The 9,702-nt window shown below is 42.1% G+C and overlaps 1 pseudogene; it reads right to left on the bottom strand.

Moving 5' to 3' along the window:
* Positions 1-783: 783 nt before the first annotated feature.
* LOC126417250 (5S ribosomal RNA) lies at positions 784-901 on the bottom strand (annotated as a pseudogene).
* Positions 902-9,702: the final 8,801 nt, after the last annotated feature.

Raw genomic sequence — 9,702 nt, 5'->3', positions numbered from 1 at the left:
ACACGAATGGCTCATATTTTTGCGTATACTACAATACTGATACTAAGCGTATCAGATGTAAAACATGAAAATCGAAAAGCACAAAATTCACTTGCAAACACGAAACTTTTAAAGTGACGTAAAAATGAATTTGTTTAAAATACATGTCTGACCGTCAGCAGATTTTTTATTTAAAAACCAAAAGATCGACCCGTTTCAGTCACAGACCGTCTTCATGAATTAGGGTTAAAACATTGTAAGCGACAAAATCACACCTGTCATTACTTAAATAATGGCCACGTCTCATGGGCAGAGCATGTCATGAATTCCAGTATACCACAGAGGAGTTTTAAAGGCAAACGTACTAAAAACATGCATAAACGGAGCAGTAGGGCCTAAAAAATGCATTTTATACATTACTTGACGTCTGTTAATAGTCGCCTTCCAGAAATGTTTAATTTAGTTTGCTCTCTTCGGCTCTTAGCTGATATAAAGCGGTACTTCAGCAACATAGTATGTTTTGCCTTTTGTTGAAAAACATCTGTTCTCTAATCTGTTATGTAACGAATGTCATACATCGGTGCGCAGAAACGAAATTCCTCCCGAACAGGCCATGAAGGCCCAACGGTACCGACCGACCGCCGTGTCACCTCAGGCCCACAGGCGTCAGTGGATGCGGATATGGAGGGGCACGTGGTCAGCACACCGCTCTCCTGGCCGTATGTCAGTTTCCGAGACCGGAGCCGCTACTTCTCAATCAAGTAGCTCCTCAGTTTGCCTCACAAGGGCTGAGTGGACCCCGCTTGCCAACAGCACTCGGCAGACCGGATGGTCACCCATCCGACTGCTAGCCCAGCCCGACAGCGCTTATCTTCGGTTATCTGACGGGAACCAGTGTTACCACTGCGGCAAGGCCGTTGGCATTGGTGCATAGAGATGTATGCTAATTTCAGCTGTTTTTTACATGAATGCTCTACGAGTGACAAGAATGAGATATCCCGAAAAGAACTAAGTGTAGCTGTTTGTTATTAATTGTGCATTACTTGATTTCACAACTTGGGAGAGTGGGAGGGAGAGGGATTTTATTGTGAAAAAAGAGCTCTCTCCTAGCATTACAGTGTCTTAGGAGACAGACATACAGCCGGAAAGAAACTTAAAGTGATTAGACAGGAGGAATGATGGGGAGCGGGATGGGGTCTGCACGATGTCTGGAAAGAAATGAAGCTGCTATGGTAAGCGTTTCTTACTCAGGAAACCGGTTTCATCAAACGTCAAAACCGATACTTGTAGACACAGTAAACAACAAGAAATAGAATGCAGCTATGACATCTGAAGTGGAAGAAAACTTAGGAAAGGCTCAAGGATGCTGGGAAGTGGTAAGGAAAGAGTTCGAGATCACCAGCCCCTGCATAACTACTACGAGACTCAGATAGGGATACATCTCTTACCTAAGGTAGAATGTAGAAGAGGGAATTATAGTGAGGAGAATACAGTAAGTAAATGTTGGGACCAGGAAAACGACGTGAGCATGAAAGCATCGCTGTTGATTAATCACAATAATGTGCACCTTGTTAAGATTTTCTTCTGTCATTGTAAGCTATGGCTTAACAGGATTGTGAACTGCGTTAACACAGACTTGGAAATGGCAATGGTGACAGCTAGCTGAGCACATATTGGTCTCACTTCCGTTGAGGCTATTGATAGTGTTTTACTAAGTATAGCCTAATCTTCTAGAAAGAAACAGTAAATTGGCGAGTATAAATTCACGCGACCCGCAGGGTACAATTAGTGTCAGATGATAGCGCACGAGACTGCTCATCCCCTGGCTCGGGTTCTAACCTTACTACCGTCCCGTTTCCAATTTTTGTATCGCTCTTATGATGCGTTTAAGGAAACCAGAGGATGATCACGCTTGGTGACACTGTCTCTGGTGGGCCGCTTCAATTTGCGTGCGCAACGGCCTGCCTGGATTAATTAATTCGGAAAAAACGCAACGTATCGAAATTTTTTTCTTAACAATTATTTCTCAGCACGATCTACCCTTAAAAAGCTTTTCAGACTGTTTCTCACCACCCTGGATCTTCTGTTTCATCCAACAAAATCTACTGTAACTAAAGGTACTGCAAATGAATGTCGAGACTATTCCTTCAGGAAGGCTACGGTCTAATTGCTATCATAACATTGTACAGCTGAGGTAATGCACTACTTCTAGTGTATTAACTGGACCATAAACACTACTTCTCCACATTTTCTAACTGTGGGTCTATACATCTAAGAAGATTGACGGAACTAATAGAAAGCTTCAAGGCTGAGATTAAAATTCCGGTGAAAAGGTAAGATTCGCTGACGATATTGCTAACGTCAGTGCTGGCTAAAAAGAACTACTGGATCTGCTGAGTGGAATGAATATCTAATGAGTACAGAATACGGATTAACAATAAACTGAAGAAAGACGAAAGTAATGAGAAGTATCAGAAATGAGAATAGTGAGAAGTTTAACGTCAAAATTGATAATCACAAAGTAGAGAATCTAAGGGATTTTGCTACCTTGGAAGCAAAATAATTCATGACCGAGGAAGTAAGGGAAAAAGCAAACTAATATTGGCAAAAAGGCAATCCTAGCCAAGAAAATACTAGTTTTAAACATAGGCCTTAATTTCAAGAAGAAATTTCTGAGAATGTATATTTAGAGCACAGTGTTACATGGTTGTGAAACATGGCCTGCTGGCTAAAAAGAACTACTGGATCTGCTGAGTGAATGAATAGTCTAATGAGTACAGAATACGGATTAACAATAAACTGAAGAAAGACGAAAGTAATGAGAAGTATCAGAAATGAGAATATTGAGATGTTTAACGTCAAAATTGATAATCACAAAGTAGAGAATCTAAGGAATTTTGCTACCTTGGAAGCAAAATAATTCATGACCGAGGAAGTAAGGGAAAAAGCAAACTAATATTGGCAAAAAGGCAATCCTGGCCAAGAAAATACTAGTTTTAAACATAAGCCTTAATTTCAAGAAGAAATTTCTGAGAATGTACATTTAGAGCACAGTATTACATGGTTGTGAAACATGGCCTGTGGGAAAACCGGAACAGCAGAGAATCGAAGTATTTACAGTGTGGTGCTACAGAAGAATGTTGAAAATTAGTTGGACTCATAAAAGTAAGGAATGTGGAGGTTCTCCACAGAATCAGCGAAGAAAGGAACATATGGGAAAGACTAACAAGAAGAAGGGTAGGTATTAACAGATCAGGAAATAACTTCCATGGTACCAAAGGGTAAAAATTGTAAGGGATTTGCAGAAATTGCAATGAATGCAATTAATTGAAGACGCAGTTGCAAATGCTACTCTGAGATGAAGAGGTTGGCACAGGAGAGGAATTCAAGCGAGTCAGAAGGCTGGTGACTCGAAAAAAATTGGACTGAAACAAGTTCTTTGTAACTAACAAAACCCACAATCAAATACCTCTCTATCGATGGTGATAAAGAGTTTTCTAATTTAATGTAGTCTCTTTGGAGCCTTACGCATTTTGTTAGCTCCGTGATCGGCTCCCAAGCACTAGCTGTTCACGTTGCTCAGATTTACTTGTGAACATCTACAAAAAAGATCTATAGAGCGGCATTTTAGCCGTAAAGATAAACAGTGTTGTTGTTTGTTGCTTTTTCTCGCTCATTGCTGTTTCGACTCAAAAAACTGTTTCTGATCATTACTTACTTGTCTGTCCTATTTAGACCCAATAGGTTCCCTACTTTACATTATTATCTATAAAGCAGCAATAGGTGCAGATTTCCGAAGATAAAGTAAGTTAAAATAACCTACAATGTGATTCATTTCACATTATTACGACGTATTGTCGACAGTCTTCATGGAACACGTGTAACTAACTGAATTAACCTATGAGACCGATTTGGTTTCTTCAACAGAAGCTTTCTGAAGGGACGAAATTTTCACGGTCTCGTGAGCGCGTACAGTAATGCGATGTATTTGACAGCTACTGTAGAAACGCATTTCTAAATCACGTGAAGTAAAGAAAGTCTGAATTGAGGCATGAAATTTGCTTTACTTTGATTAAGAATCAGCTAAGTAAAAATTGCAACTAAAGTAAGGAGTTTTCCTTCAAAAACAAAATATTTTGATTATAGTTGTGGGCCACAAAACTATTTACAAAAAATTGTAACAGACACTCATAAAATGGATAAACCGAGGGATGAGCTTATTCATTTCAAATCAGAATCACACGGCGAATCATGTACAGACACAGAAATAACCTCAGTGATGCCACAGGAAAATGTGCAAGACCCCTTCGGTTTACGTAATAAAGGATATCGCTAAAAGAATACAGCTTCTGAACTTAATGACCTAAATGGTAAGTTAATTTTTCACATTTCATCGTAAAGCACTTTATCTGTTTTAACTACGGTAGTATTTCTCACTCTGATGTTTTCCCATCACACATTCTCGATCTTGTGCCTTGAGTTTCGGGATTTCAGATCTACTCGTATTTTTATATATGGCCTTACGCTCTGGAATTTATTTTTGTCTCGGAATACGCAGGATATTTCAGAAGCTAACGAAGAATAAAGTTGTACTGTGTCATACCACCATATCCTGGTGGAAATTGCAAGAAACCATCAAGTTAAAATATGTCCCTCGTAAAAAATAATTCTTGTGTGACGAAAATGTTGCAATTAGTAAAATATGAGTATGGAGTATGTTGTTTTTCGATTAACATCTCCTTTTCACCGCCTACATCTGCGCGTCACTGAAAAAAACTACAATCAAAGTACCTTGCAAATCTTCTGATATAGCCACAGCTGTTTACGGTTGTATAATATGATTCAGCATTCTTGTGAATAAAACAATAAAATGAGATATTAATGTTCTTTGGAGCAACCTGTCAAATTACATAAAAAACAACGTCATCTTAACCGATTTGAGTTCATGTTGTAACAAACGTGTTTCCTTAGGAAAATTCCTGAAAAAATTAAGAGCGTGCCTCCAAAAAGAGTCGGACTGAAAGGTTACATACGCGGTACGCACAATATATCACAAACGTCATTTGTACGCCCACATGAACACACCGGAGCGCTCCCGCGTACACTAACAACTCGGACATAGTAATGTCTGCAACAAGTTAATGAAGAATATGGCTCCGCGGTGTCTTTTAGTTTCTCCAGTACAAGTGGAACAGCAAATGCTGTTACACACACACACACACAGTCTGCATTTTATGCCCACTAGCCTGACAGATGCGAGAACGTGTTCTCGATGCAAACGAAACATGTACGGAGAGTTTCTACGAGAGTTCGTGCAGACTCAATTTAGCGCCACAATTTATGGCTGCAGACGTAGTGGCGCGGTGATCTCGCCCTTGATGGAGTTGCTGCCCAGCCCGTAACCTCGTTTCCCAACGCGTTATGTCCGTTAGACTACCATATCACCACGCTGAATATTTCAAATGAGAGTCGTACGTGACACTTCTTATAGTTAAAAGCGTATAAAAAGACCTAACATGTGACTTAGTTTATTATGGTTGCCATGTTTTCCTCCGGGTCTGTGTTTTAGTTACGCTTTCGCGACAACTGAGTATCATTCCCCATGGAAGATCTGCCACGAAGTGCGTTTATATGATGATGTAATATAGCTCTTACGATATACTTTACTTGATTAGTCTCTTAAGTATAATAAAAGAGTTTCTTATTTAAATACCACCCCAGTGCATTTATTACAAGTTCTCCGTTGCGACCATGTCTTCCGCCATTTGATCAACCCATCTACATCTACATCTACATCCATACTCTGCAAGCCACCTGACGGTGTGTGGCGGAGGGTACCTTGGTACCTCTATCGGTTCTCCCTTCTATTCCAGTCTCTTATTGTTCGTCGAAAGAAGGATTTTCGGTATGCCTCTGTGTGGGCTCTAATCTCTCTGATTTTATCCTCATGGTCTCTTCACGAGATATACGTAGGAGGGAGCAATATACTGCTTGACTCTTCGGTGAAGGTATGTTCTCGAAACTGACAAAAGCCCGTACCGAGCTACTGAGCGTCTCTCCTGCAGACTCTTCCACTGGAGTTTATCTATCATCTCCGTAACGCTTTCGCGATTACTAGATGATCCTGTAACGAAGCGCGCTGCTCTCCGTTGGATCTTCTCTATCTCTTCTATCAACCCTATCTGGTACGGAAGGCTCATTATTTTAAATAACGCGGGCGGCATCTTTCTTCCTTAGAGCCCTTAATTTTATTCTTGGGTTCCCGGCACTACAGGTGTTTGTCATCACTGTTTTTTTCAAGATGCTCAACCATACGTTTGAGACACACTACAACCATGTTCCTTGCTAGAATTTCACCTCTGATGAGAAATACCAAATAAGCTGAGCCAACGGAATACGGCTCACAGCACGACCACGTTGACGTAGCATTTCAGATGCAACACTCGTCACAGAACGACCGCGTTAACATATCGTTTCCGATATAACTCAGCATTCGTAACTGCATATTGTTGCTGCGAATCACACAACAACAACGGCAGAAGCATAACAATAAGTCGACGAGAACTCCGTCAAGCTGACTAATAAGACTCCAAACATACAAATTAGCTTTCCACTACGCAATCAATGTTAGGTTATCCATCTCATCACTGAAATGACATCCGCAACATCAGTCCGTGTAAACAGCGTCTTCACGTAATGTGACCGACCAACGTTGACCACCCACTGTGAGTTTGATGTGTAACCCATCGACCACGCAGCTTGCCAGAAAATAGCACAAAAATAAGATAAATTGCGAAGGGACTGGGACCACACCTGTAGTGCCGGGAACTCGAGAGTAAAATTAAGGGCTCTAAGGAAGAAAGATGCCGCCCGCGTTATTTAAAACAATGAGCCTTCCGTGTCGGTGCATTAGCGCGCGACCTAATTTCGTCGACGACAGTTCGGAGTGTCGTAAATTAAGAGGTTGGCTTAGCCGGGCGTTCGGAAGCGGTGCTGGCTGGCTGTGGGCCACGTGTCTGGCCGGATGGTCGGCAGGTCGCGAACCTGCGCGCCCGTAAACAGCGGCGGCGCGAGGCTGGCACACCGCCACGACAGCCTGTGCACCGTGCAGCCAGTGTGCTCCAAACAAATTGGGGAAGAAAAGCAATACGTACATAACAGCATCACAGCCGTCACGGACGTACCTCAAGTTTAGAACGCGCCAACGGAACGTTTAACACAAGGGCAAAGTGAAAGAAGACGCCATTGCCCAATAGACAAGTCAGTTAATAAGTTCTGAAAATAAGATGTTTACCTAAAGGTTTTCATTTTATTTTGTGTATCCACAGCATGTTATCCAGACCTCAGATCGCAAGGAATTCTGAAAACCAGTATCAGGTGCCAACAGCTTTTAAAGAGCTGCTGGTTCAGCAATACAAGGTCGATAGACCATGGTCTTTTTGCAACTGAAGCGCCAAACTTTTTCGGGCATAATTTCACGAGTTAATTAGGCTGTTGCCATAGTTATTAATGTTTTACCGATGGGCATCAAAACGTAAATTGCACTTCATTATCTAAAGAAAACATAATTTTGTTATTGTTGATGGTGTAGAACAATTGGTTATTGCCTGAGACTGCAGTCACGTGTGTGTGAGTTGCGTTTGCGTGAGTGGGTATTTGTGTGTTTGTCGTCTAATTTTGACGAAGACCCTGCAGGCCGAAAGATATATTTGTGACAGTCTTTTTGTTGTGCCTACCTGCGACTCAGTATCTCCCCCATATGGTGAATAGCAACTTTCCTTTTCACAGTATTGTTGCATCCCATCCTGGACTTTGCAGTTGGTTATAAATTGGCCTCAGGTTACTTTATTCAGAAAGTACCTTCACCGGTTTCGAATTTATACAGCTCATTATAACACGGCTTTCAAGCTTTACAAAAGATATGATGCACCGGTTTACTGGTGAGCTGCCTTAGAGTAAACAGTAATTCACATTTACAAACGTGGAATAAAGACGGTTGCGCTACCGACTTGTGTTAGAATGCCACTTACGCGAAATGCCCATCTTGAGCATTTGTTTTCATCAATATTTTGTTTCACATAACAACCACGGTCATCAACCATATCTTATTTGACAAAATTGCATAATTGTATTGGCTAGAACCTTACGGTGAAGCAGCATATAAGTTCGTCACACTTCCTTTTGATTCCTTCCTGTCATCGACCATGGAGGCGTTATAGAAGGTCTTTTACGGTTTTGCATTGTTTGAAAATAGCCATCTGTTCAAATTTTCTTCCAGCTTTCAGGTCATTTGCATTAAAAAACCAGTCCGCACTTCAACTTAGAGCTTGTCCTCTTTTTAACGTATAAATTGCGATACTGTTACGTTAAAATTTGGCATACTGTCATGTGTTAACTGGTAGGTCTTCTCTTTGGAAGACTAAAATGTTCCTACCGTTCCTCGCGTTGGTAGAATATACGATTTTTGGATGTGGATTATGATATCCAGTCACTGACGCACATAGTTGCATCCTCAGTTGTTTATGTAAACTGATGGGCCAAAATATTATGACCTTCTAATTAACAGAGTGTTGGTTCATCTTTGGAACATAATACAACAGCGACTCTGCGCGGCACGGTTTCTACAAATCGGTGACACGTTTCCGCAGGTACGTAGTAGCAGATGTCTAATCTCCAGTCACGTAATCCTCGTAAATTATAGACTGCTGGTGTGTGGACGAAGAACTCCTGTCCGAAAGAGTTCCTGATGTGTTCCATCGGGTTCTGATCAGGTGCATATGGTAGCCAAGACATCAACGTAAGTTCACTATCACGCTCTACAAACCACTGTAGCACGATTCTGGGCTTGTGAAACGGACAATTGTCCTGTCGGAAGACGCCATCGTCAGTGGGGAAAACATTAAGCATCGGGGGATGCAGGTGGTTGGCAATGACGTTCATGTAGCCCACAGCACCTTCGATTACTGCCACAGATTCCACGGAAGCCCAGATGAATGTCCCCTTACAATAATACTGAGCCCACCAGCCTGCGTCAATGACGCAGTGCATGTTTCGAGAAACGGTTCGCCTGGATGACGCGACCACTGACCTGGTGTAACCAGAAACGTGATTCATCTCACCAGAATACAAGTTTCCAATCTCGAAGATCATGTACCCACTGCAATCTTAACTGACAATATCGTTGCGGCGTCTCCTGCACAGACCCATGTGGGGTTGACAGTGTGCTTCGAAACACTTGTGCTGCACCAGCATTGTACTCTGCCGTCAGATCTGTTGCACATCGCTGCCTACGCTGTTACTAAGCTGGGAAGCCTCCGGCTTTCCACATGTTGTGATGAGGCGTGGACGTCCAATACGCTGTCACCTAGTCGTGGTTCACGGTCCTTCAACCACTTTCCACGCTACTTTACTAAGCTGGGAAGCCTCCGGCTTTCCACATGTTGTGATGAGGCGTGGACGTCCAATACGCTGTCACCTAGTCGTGGTTCACCGTCCTTCAACCACTTTCCATACATGCTAACGGCAGTAGCACCGTGAACAACCGACCAGCTTCGCTATTCCTGAGTGCTCGAAATGGGCGCCGAAACATAACAGTCTGTGCTTTGAAAAAGTCGCTATGTTGGTGTATCCCCACTTGCGGCGCGTATCGGCGCTAGAATGATTCTCCATCTGTTTACTCTGTTTAATTATTTCTCGAACCAGTACAACATTAATCAGCAGTAT

Source organism: Schistocerca serialis, chromosome 8 (genome assembly GCF_023864345.2).
Source record: "Schistocerca serialis cubense isolate TAMUIC-IGC-003099 chromosome 8, iqSchSeri2.2, whole genome shotgun sequence".
Classification (NCBI taxonomy): Eukaryota; Metazoa; Arthropoda; class Insecta; order Orthoptera; family Acrididae; genus Schistocerca; species Schistocerca serialis.
Note: the sequence above shows the minus strand (reverse complement) of the source record. Positions and strands in the feature narration are given on the sequence as shown.